This window comes from Corvus brachyrhynchos, unplaced genomic scaffold (genome assembly GCF_000691975.1).
Source record: "Corvus brachyrhynchos isolate BGI_N302 unplaced genomic scaffold, ASM69197v1 scaffold28, whole genome shotgun sequence".
Classification (NCBI taxonomy): domain Eukaryota; kingdom Metazoa; phylum Chordata; class Aves; order Passeriformes; family Corvidae; genus Corvus; species Corvus brachyrhynchos.
The window spans coordinates 1,413,745-1,424,933 of record NW_008246058.1 but is presented as its reverse complement, the minus strand read 5'-3'; positions in this window follow the sequence as shown (position 1 = coordinate 1,424,933).

Here is an 11,189-nt window from a genome sequence, read left to right as displayed (position 1 = left end):
TCTTTCCTTTGAATACAGAGAAATCCTAGAGGCAAAGATGCAGTAAAGTATTTTAGGGCAGTACTTTCAGGCGAGTATCATCCTCTTGTCATATCTGACATTAATTCAATCAGGGTTACTTGCAATATGTTCTTGACCAGATTCTAACCATTATATTTTACACTCTTCTGATGGCTCAGTAAGATTTGACTAGTCATTACAAATATCTTTAAGCCAGCAACAGACAGCATGTCTGGTTGTTTGTACCAGCAGCAATTTCAGTGTGTGACCTTTACCTGCTGCTCCCAAGGATATGGTGAGTTTGTATCCATTTCAAAGATCAGATAATTATTAGATGGTTTTCTAGGAGTAATTCTGCAATAAAGCCTTTGGTTTTACAGTCTCAGGGCATGACTGAGGAGATTAGAAAGTAGTAATTCACACTCTTGATACCTGAGATTGATCTTGAAAGGAGCAGCTGTTCTCTCCCCCCTTCCCCCCTCCCAATTAGACACTTTGCATACATATCACACCATTATTTACCCTCAACAGTGCTATCTTCACATGTACTCTGAAGAAATCAACAATGTTTCAGCTAGAACTACAGTGAAAAATTAAATGCGCACAAACAAGGCATTTATCAAGTCCATCTTTCATAACATCAAATCAAAACCCACAATGCACAATTCATAAAATCTCAGCACTAGAAAAGAGTGATGAAATTTGCTAATCCATCACTTTGACTATGTGAGATTATTTCTGGCAGCGTGTAGTGCTATACCGTCTAGACTTGCAGAATTAAATGATCAGCTGTGCAGAACTGAAACCATTTTGTGAGTGTGTTTGTCTGTATGTGTCAAAAGCATGATGATTTCTGGTGTTTATCCCATGTGTTTTCTCAGTGAAGACAATTTCTTTGAATGACAAGAACATGATAAGGTGACAGTTTTGGATAAGCAAAGAGATTTAGATGTTCAGGTTTCTTATTTTATGTTTCACTGCAAATACTTTGAATGTTCATGTTTCTTGACTTGTGTCCTGGAGTCAAGGAATTAGAGTATGAGTTTACTGCATCCATCTGCCATGAAAGAACAGCATCTGTTTACATTTAAAGACCTGTACTACCAACTGTTAGGGGAGATTCATTACCAGCATCTACAACCTTACAGTAGGATAATGAGGCTCATTGATTTTGAGAAGTTAAGTTGCCATGAAATGGCTTAAAATTCTTTTTGAACACTGTTGCAAGAGGTAAGTCCCAAGTCATCCTTGTTCAAGTTATTAGCATGTTAAAAGCATTTATTAGATATTAATTTTAATAAACTCTTTTCCACTTCTGAGCCTCTCAATTTCTTTTTCCATGTACAAATTTGTACTTGTCGATCACAGTGGCAAGAGTACTAAGAAAAAAGAGTAAAATTCAATGTTTCTGTGACAATAAAAGTGATTCATACAGCTACTAAGATGAAAAGCATCTTTCAAATGTTATTCAACTACTAAATACTGTTCCAGCTTCAGACTGGTGTCATGATTGAGCATGATTTGCTAATTACATATGATGAATCTACTTATATTTTTTCCAAAATTCCTGGGTTTAATATTCTTGGACAGTGGACAAGACACAGTTCAGAGCTGACACTGAAGGTGGCAATTCTTGCATCTCTTACATGCCATGCCAAATGCCTGAGGCTGACCAAACTGGCAAACTGAGATACCCCAGTCTGCTAAGTGTGGTTTTAATGGCAATCCTTGAGGAACAAAAGCCCAGTGAAAGAAAACAACACACTAGTGTCAGTGTAGTTCCAAGGACTGGCCAGAAATAAGTAATCTGAAATGTAATTTTGTTCATGTTGTCATAAAGTTTAAGACGAAATCAAAAGGGCTAAGGCAGCAGATTTCATTAATACTAACTAGCTAGAAGAAATAAAATTAGAGACCACATGAACTGCTTAAAATATGAATCATTTTTGCACGTAACTGCAAGAGAGAACTCAGGCTTTGTCCACTCTGAAAAACTTTTTCTCAGAGTTAAGAAAAGTTGCTTCTCATCTATGGTAGAGAAGGTCTGTGGGGTATTTTCATAACTGAAAGCAAGGACGAAACATGTGTTTTCTGTTATTGTGCTAGATTTCTGCTTTTCTTCTGAACAGTTTTCCAGTCTAATCTCCAAGTACTTTAGCTTTTTACTTGGCTGAAAAACACCGATCAGCTTGTCCACTGTTAAAATGCATAAATGTAAATCAAATATATCAAACTAAAATTGATGTATTCACATATGTAACAATTCCAGTGCCAAACCTGAGTGGGATTTGTGATCTGTGATTCAAAACCCAAGTGCTGTGGGTTGCTGGTGAGAAAGACCCTTTCTGTCTCTGCAGAAGCAAGTCCTGTAAGAGGATCGTGAGCATCCTCTGCTCATTGGCTAAAAGCTTAGAGAGCAAAAATGCAAGAGATGGAGCCATCCCAGAGCTTGCTTCCTTGCTGAACTCCCAGGTATGACACAGAAAAGGAGGCCAAGGAGAAGCAGAAAACATCTGACAACCTCTGCTTGACTGAGAATGGGGGTTGCCTACTCAGATTAACAAATACTCAGGATCCAGCCAACAGTTCTACTGCCCTGCAATGAAGCACCCCAGGCATAGCCTCAAGTTAACTTTCATGAACCCAAGCAGGTTATGAGTTTTGCTAGTCTCCACAGGAATTTACATTTTTCTCTACTAGTCAGTGTGTGAAAGGAAGATGAGGAAATCCCTGGAAGATAATCACATACATTAGGTTTTTGGAGTATCACCTACTAGTTTTTGCATCCTGCTCAGAAGCCACTGTGAAAGGTCAGATCCTGATAGAAACTGTGATGCTGGGAGCAAAAATGCTTCTTCAGTGGGTCTGGCTTATAGTTATGAGAATTATACCAATGAGAAATTATTATATTAATGAGAAATAAACTACTTTCTAGGATCCAAAACCCAGAGATGCAGTTGTCTCTCCTAAACTCCAGGAAGCTAGGCATGGATATCAGTGCTTTACAGTTATTTAAATTGCATTACACCATCAGTGTAGGAGGGCTGCCACCCTCAGAACCACACAGCCTTTGGTATTGCTGCACATCCTGGTAGTTAGCATGGCCAAGGACAAGTTCAGAGGCGTGCTCTGAAGTTAACAAATACATCTCCGGATTGCAAATCTTTATTACTTTTTAAGTGAGCCAATATACTGTAATGTAAAATGGCATTATCGCTAATGAAATAAGATAATTACACTAATGGCATGACCAGTGATGGTAAGTTCACATTGTACAAGTTGTAATGAGGCTTCTGGATCAATAAGTAGCTCTTTGGCTGGTCACATCAGATGCACAGGGCACAACATTTGTGAGAAAAGCCTTTTGGGAATGGAGATGGTTAACTCTAAAGATACTGGAACAATTCTTCTTAAAAGTCCAGGTTTTACTCTAGTTGCACTAATCTGTCCTAATGCATGTTTCACTAAATGAAGTGATACAATTCTATGTTAGAAAACCCAGTGAGCAAAATGGTGTCAATTTTCTCATTTCTTGTAAATTATGAATTAAATAGGCATTGTCGTTATTCTTTGGAATAGTTAAATGCTATTCTTTCATTTAGAATGAAAAATTCACTAATTTTATTGGTAAAGTCTTCTTTAGAAGATAGAAACTTTCCCAAATGGTGAAATATTTTTCAATGCTTTTCTATTTTCTTTCTGGAAAAAAAAAAAAAAAAAAAAAAAAAAAAAAAAAAATCCCTTCCAAAACTATTTGGAAAAAAATATATTTCTCTGAAACATCCAGTTTAGTGAACAAAGCATTTCTCTGTGCCTCTGTCACTATCACTTCTACTGGGAAAGAACATAAGGACAAAGATACCAAAATCTTTTTCCTGTCTTTTTCCCTTGGAGGTAATATTTTCATTTTTTTCTCCTAGAGCAAAAATTCTGTACAGTCCATAAAACTATGCTCTCCTTCTTGAGGAGCCAGACAAGAAAGAAATAAGTATCAAAAGCAACTGGTTGGAAAGAAGCTTTGCAGCTGTGCCCTGTCCTCCAGCAGAACACCAGAGTGTACACGCCATGCCCAGCTCTACATGGCAGCAGCACAGAGGGGAAGTGCAGCCAACAGACTTGTCCTCCTGGGAATTTCCCTGGCTGTGCTTGGTGAGGGGTGAATGCCTAAGGAATCAGAATTAGAGGGAGAAAATGGATGTGGCTGAAAGCAAAACCATCTGAGCATAGGAATTGTCCCTACAGATCAAGATGACCCAACTTCAATCAGCCAAAGTCTCCAGGCTGCTTTAGCTGCGATCCTGGATGGTCTTGGGATATTGCTATTGATGGAAGCAACGTGAAGTTCCATGGCAAGTTACTCATGGGACTTGAGGGCGTTCACAGGACTTGGTAAGACTCCACTTCTATTGCCAAACAGCAACAACAGCAAAAATAAGTACAGGGTATGACTTGAAATATCCCAGTAAGGATTTTTGTTTCCTTAGTGTGTGATATACTTTCCACAGTGCAGAAAAATTTACAGCCTTCTGCCTGAGAAAGGTATTAATAAAAATGATGCTCCAGGCATTGTGTTGGGCCTTTGTGGAATGACTAAAAGGCAGGAGAAAATTATAAACTACAACTTTATTTAATAATAAACAACACTAATATATGTTCAAGTAATGTTTTGGTTGATTTTCAATCCTTTATTTGCCATTATTGAACCGAGTTGGAAGATGATTGCTTAATTGCTGTCCCACTGGGCCTGTCTCGGAAATGAGATGTGTATCTCAAAAGCTTATCCCTCAGAGTTATGTTTTAAATAAGTTCCATGTCAGCTAGGAGATTTAGATGTATAACTGATGCTGAGCAAGAGCTTACAAAATGAAACTGGTGATAAATGGGAATTCCCAGTTTTCTGAAGAAATTCCATCATAATGAGATGTGTTTTTATCCAGTTTCAAAATATTTCAGTCACATATAATCAGATGCTTTAACTGCAAAATATTTTGAATCTAGAATTTTATTCAAGTTTAATGTTATCAGTATTCCTTTATTATAACATAACTACAGGAAATTTCTATTTAATGATAATTGTTCAAACTGGAAAAAAAATTGTTCCCATGTCCTTTTTGTTTATTTGCTGTGTGTGGAGTTCCTACAATTTAATAAAAAGGAGGTAGTTTGGTGTAGGACAAGTATTAAAACATAAGTAGCAACTCTCTAGTTATTCTGAAATAAAGTTAAAAAATTATAATGTCATTACAATAAGAGTCTGTAATTAAGTGACATAAAATGAAAAATGTTCCAAGCTGAAATTAAGAATGTCAAAAAACCCTTTAAGACTCTTCCCAAATGTAAACAAACCCTGTAAGGGTTTTTTTTTTGAGTTTAATTTACAAGTTTTTCCAGAGTACTTTTCACGGAGATTAAAATTATTTGGAAAGAATTTCAGTTTCAAGAAAAACTGGTTTTTAATGCAGAAGATTTCAGTCCTGTTGCTATTAGGAGACACAAACTACCAAACCATAGCAATTCCTGTAGCATGAGATGCACAGCCAATCTCACACACCTGAATGGGTTCTGCCCCTCTTTGGAGTAGGGACATCATGCAGAGTTATGAGATAGGAATTTTTCTTCTGAAGTCTGTGGCTTAAAGGCTCCCCCATACAGAGACCACAGCTTTGCATTTCATAGCTGTTTGGGTCCCTTTTCTTCTATGAAATTCTAGTTGAATTTTTAAGCAATTAATGAATTTACCATCCAGAATCCAGTTTGTTATCCAGGTTTATTAGCCAGATTTTTCATCAAGAATATCATTACAAAGGCATTCAGCGATTGATATATATTTGCTGTATAAAATAATAGAAAGGATTCTGTCTCAAATGGAAAACTCAAAATTTAATTTTTTAAGTTCTTTGTTCTTAACTACCCCTGTTAAAAGTCAAACAAAATGATGTCAATAGCAATTCCATTATATACAATCCAAATCTATGAATCTGAGGTGGTCAAATTTTTTTCTCTCAAAATTGAGTTTAAGGAACTTTATACACACCTACCATTTCAATTATAACCTCTTCCTACAGTGGAAGATTAATTCAGAAAACAGAAATGTGAGCCTCTGTAATTCGAGGTAATTTCTGACTTGAGAAAAAATCTTCTCAGGTCTCAAGTGGGGAAAACAGAGTAAGCCTTGATTGAAGGGAACTAAGCTAATCACATTCTATAGTTATTGAGGACAGTTAAAACATCATTTATAAAATAATGATTGTTTAAATTATCTTATTGAATCCATTTGCCAATCCCTAATAATTTTTTTTATTGCTGATCAGAGGAAATAGCCTTGCTATTGGCATCAACTTGTCTATGCAATAGATTTTAGCAGGAAGCAGTTAAAAATCTATATCAATCAACCAACCTGGCTTTGCTTTCTAAAAAAAAGAAAAAAAAAGGACTTTTCAGGTTCATAGTATGTTAAACAATTTTTCAAATCTTGATGTCAAATAATTTTTAAGGTGTGTGATTTTTTTTTTTCTTGAATATTGCCAAGTAAACAGACTAATGTTTATGACAATTTAGATCATGAAGCTGAGAATATATCTTTTTGTGAAATACACGTAAATTAACCCAATCTGACTGCCTGTTGTGCTGCTAAATCAGTTGCTTTTATTCCCATGGTAACAAAAGGAGTCACTCTGAGCTGCTCGTTTCACTGCAATTCCTGCAATGTAGACACATTACTGCGATGTAGCAGGTCTAATTTCCTTAGATTTTAAATTTTCTGTATTTCCAGGTGTTCGCTGCCAAGATTATTTTTTTGTTCTTACCAGATTCAACTGCCTTTCCTGTTGAGAGAGGATGGTGGGAATGGAGTCTTTATTTATTTATCTTCTAGTTTTAATACAAATTTCTTCTACAAACATATTTACCATCAACAGCAGATAAATTCTACCCCTCCCATGAGTTTTTCTTCCCTTCTCCTTCAACTCTTACTCCCTCCCACCACTGGCCTGGCCATTCATCCCCCTAAAGGAAAGTATCTGTAGAGGTCTTGCTCTCAAATCCTCTCCCAGCTGTGCAGGAACTGCTTTAACTTCACTGATGAAGGCTATGGCTGCTAACTAAATGATGGCTACTAGATAGTGTAGAAGACTGAAATGACCACTCTAAAAAAAAGCAGATTCCCTCTTTCATAGTCTTAGTTAAAACACCTGTATTATAGGTCATATCCTCTGTCTACATGTACATGTGTGAACAGTTCAGGTGCACAAAAGCCAAGAAAATTTTATGTTTCAGAAGAGCTTGAATTCCAGAAAATAGTTATCATGTGTAATTAACTCAGTGAGAGAGATAAAATTGTCACGTCTGGTTACTAACAACAGCAGAAACAAAAGAATGAACTGAAGAAATTCTGGTTAGCTGCATATATATTAAAGTCTCTGCTCTCCATAGACTGCAGTCATGTATTTTCACATAGTGAAGGTTATCTAATTTTGTCTAAATGGGGAAAACAATGCTATAAATTATCTGTATATTAATGATGTATATAGGTGTCTTCTATCACTTTTTTTCACATCCCTCTCTGAAAAGCGTCATCAGCTGACCCATGGCAAGAAAAACCCTTATAAAACATTTGTAAATAGGTGAGAAATGTGATTCACAGCTCTAGGAAAGGGAGAAAATGCAGAAGGAAACAAAGACCAAATGAAAGATGTCAAACTTATCTTGAGCAATAGAGTTGAAAAATTACAAAGAATTCCAGCCCTCAAGAAGAAACTGCAGACTCAAACCTGTCAGCATGATGGAGACCTTGGATGCTGCGGCTTTCAAAGCCACCTAAGAGAGTTAAAAGTATGGCAACATGAGATTATTCTGACTTTTGGCAAGGGTTACAGAGCTGCATTTTGAAAAGCAGCGGGGACTCGTGAAAGTATATTACTTTACCATTCAGTCTCAACAGGCAGTTTGCAAGATCTTGCAAACTTTCTGTAAGTGATCATCACGTTCTAGTGAATGGTACTTAGTGGAATAGCTGGAGGTTAATTTTTAAATCCCCCTGTGTCATGGTGAATTGCACTGCTTGTAACTGGCAATAAGATAATACAGAGCAGAGTCAGGACTGGCACATGTGGAATTAGTGAGACTTAGAGTGACTTTATGTGTATTGCATCATTCTAGTTTTCTACAGTATTAGTAGCATCAGTTGTTCATTTTTAGTTTGTTTGGATCTGTTTAGACTTAGGATGACTCTGTATATTAACATGACCTAAGCACAGTACAGGACAATTTTTTTATCACCTCACACATATAATACATTTTATGCTATAATGATGGCAAAGAACAAAGAAATAGTTTTTTCCTTCTTTCCTGCCAAAGATGAACAAGAAAGAACAGAGGAAATGGTGCACAGCTCTCAGGTCTGTTCTTCTTCCTTTTAACTGTATGTGAAACCTTTTTTATGCTTTAGACATACAGAAATAATAAGTGGCTCCTATGAGAGGTAATATTTCTGGAAGTCTACAGAAGCAATCAATAGCTTCTGGGTAATTTATGTGCCTTTGCTTCAAAATGGCGCTAGTGTTTTTTGTTCTAGTGTCTAAGAAGCACTGCTGTAATTAGAAGCTTTTGAAGCAGGCAGCCTGGTCTTCTGGTGGTATTGTGGTATTTGCTGGGTTCCACCTCATGTGTTGTTCTGCTCCCCAAACTTGTCATCCCAGATTTATTTTCATTGCTATTTTTATGTTTCCACCATGTAACATTATTTTGATCTATTTTACAGGCCATAAAAAACGGCAAAAAGGTTTTGCATGTGCAAATTCTTTTGAAATCATGGAAGCTGGTCTCACAGGCTGGTGCACACTGTGTTGTTCCTTCGGTCCCAAACACATTCAGCATTACTCTGTAGTCCTGGATGGCTGCATTGCCTCAGCTCCCTTTGGAGTTGCATTTTTAATTAATTAATTCTAGAAAAATACAACTTTCTCCTGTTCCTCCAGAGTAATGGTGCAGAACACAGTGTGCAACATATTTGATGTTAAGACCAAAATTAAATTAATCACACGTTCTGACTTAAAACAGACAATTCACACCCCACCCATAAAGCTAGCCTTGCTTCACAAAGACCGTTGAGATTTTTAAAAATAAACTAACAAAATAAAGTAAAAAAACCTGCTCTGTTCAAGCGGTTTATCCAGGTTTTGTGCATAAAAAGGAAAGATACAGGTTTTTTTACTTTGATCTAACAGCTTTAATGTGAAAAAAACTGAGAGGAAAGACCTAATTTGTTGATTTAAAAAAGTAATGCCACTCATTAATCAGAGCACTAAAGAGAGAAAACATAAAGTGACTTGAGTTGGCTTTTATCACACAGGCCTGATGATAAAATATCAACTTCTACTGGAAGCCCCTCCATCCCATTTTCATTGAATACACAGTAATTCAATCATGACTAGGAATAATTTGTTTGTAACAAGGAAGGTTTCTGTTTCTCCATAATGAGTTGATTATATCTTGTCAGAGGAACCTTAAACCCATCAAATGTCAAATGAATTATATCGAACATATTATTTTCATAGCAGCTGGATATGAGTAACTGATGAAACAGAGCTCTTTACTTTCATTTTGTACTGTGAATGACAAAATATAGCTCATAAAATGGAGCCTGTGACATAAATTCATGCAGGTCCCTAATTTCCTACCTTTAAAAGAACTGTTTCATAAATTTGATCTACTCATTTACTCAAAATATTGAGTCATAATTTGCTGGGGGAATTGTACATCAGAATGTTCTTCTATGAAATTGTCTTTTTTTTTAACATTTAAATGAAAGTAATCCCTGTTCATGATGCCTGACCTGATAATGCACTTATCCAAAAATTAAATTTGAGAAAACATTTGATCCCATCTGTCTCTAAAAGTACTTCCTGGAAACAGGAGTGTGGCAAGGGGACTGCTGCAAGGCCAAAGGGTGGGAGGCAGCCACTGGAGAAGTTGGGTATCTATCCCAAAGAAAACAGATGTGTGGCTGGCCCAGGGGGATCAGCTTCACCTCACAGCCCAGCCCAGGGCTTAGAGTGCCTGCCTGCTCTACCAGTACATGGCATTTACTCATGGTTAGACCTCTTTGCCTGTCTTGCTGCTCCAGCTCACTGAAGCAATCAGCACAGGGGAGAGGGAGAGGAAGATGAACTCCTTGTGAGAATAACTGGAAGAAGAATCATGGAAAGATAGTGAACATATCAATACAATCTGCAGCAGTTTCTGGGAGATCATTAAAGCAGATCTTGACCAGTTTCAGAAACATGCAGTCCTTGCTCACTGCTACGTGAAGCACCCCACTTGGTTAAACTTTTTGATGTATCAGAGACAATCTTCGAAGTAGACCAGGTTCAGCTGTCAGAAGGAAAGAAGATGCTGCCATACATACAGGAAAAACTTTTCCCTGGATGGAAGTTGGTGAAAGCAAGAGAGAGTGGGCAGCCCACACCCATGCACCTGTCCACACTCCTGGTGTTCATGGGCACCAATATCTGCTCTCTCTTCACTGCTACATCTGAGCAGATAAAGTTTGCTCACTTTTTAAGTAAAAAAGCCCAGCATTGTCCTATATTTGTTTGGTGTATAATTTAACATTTCACTCTTTCATAGGAAATGGCTGCTGTGGACAGATAGAAATTGTAATCCCTCTGTGTGATTTTGGGAATAGTACCTTTCAAATAGGATTTTTCTGGGCTTAACTCTATGTCCTTGTGATGCATAAAATGCTGAGCTTGCCACAGTCCTCTAAGGGAGAGAGGGAACAATGGACAGCAGCTGCACATTGGAATGAGTTGTTTGTCATTCCACATGGGGACATGTAGTGGTTTGGTCTAAAATACTCATTACTGTTTATCTTCTGTGAGATAAGAGTTAGGAGAAATGCAAAGCAGGCACCAAACTTGAAAGAATATAAAGAAGTTTATTAACAGACCTATAAGAAGGGAAAAAAAAAATTATACCACACCTTCAGAACTCTCCTCCTCCCCCCACCTTCCTCCGTTCTCCCACTGGCAATGTGAAAAGACAACCCTTAAGATGTTCAGTCTGTTTGCCACTTCCATAATAACCTTGTTTAGTCCATTTAGAAAGAGAGGTCTCTTCTTGCTCATGCTGTGAAAACAGTATCACAACGAGACAGCCGCCCACTTCCAAATATTGTTCAGTCCATTTAG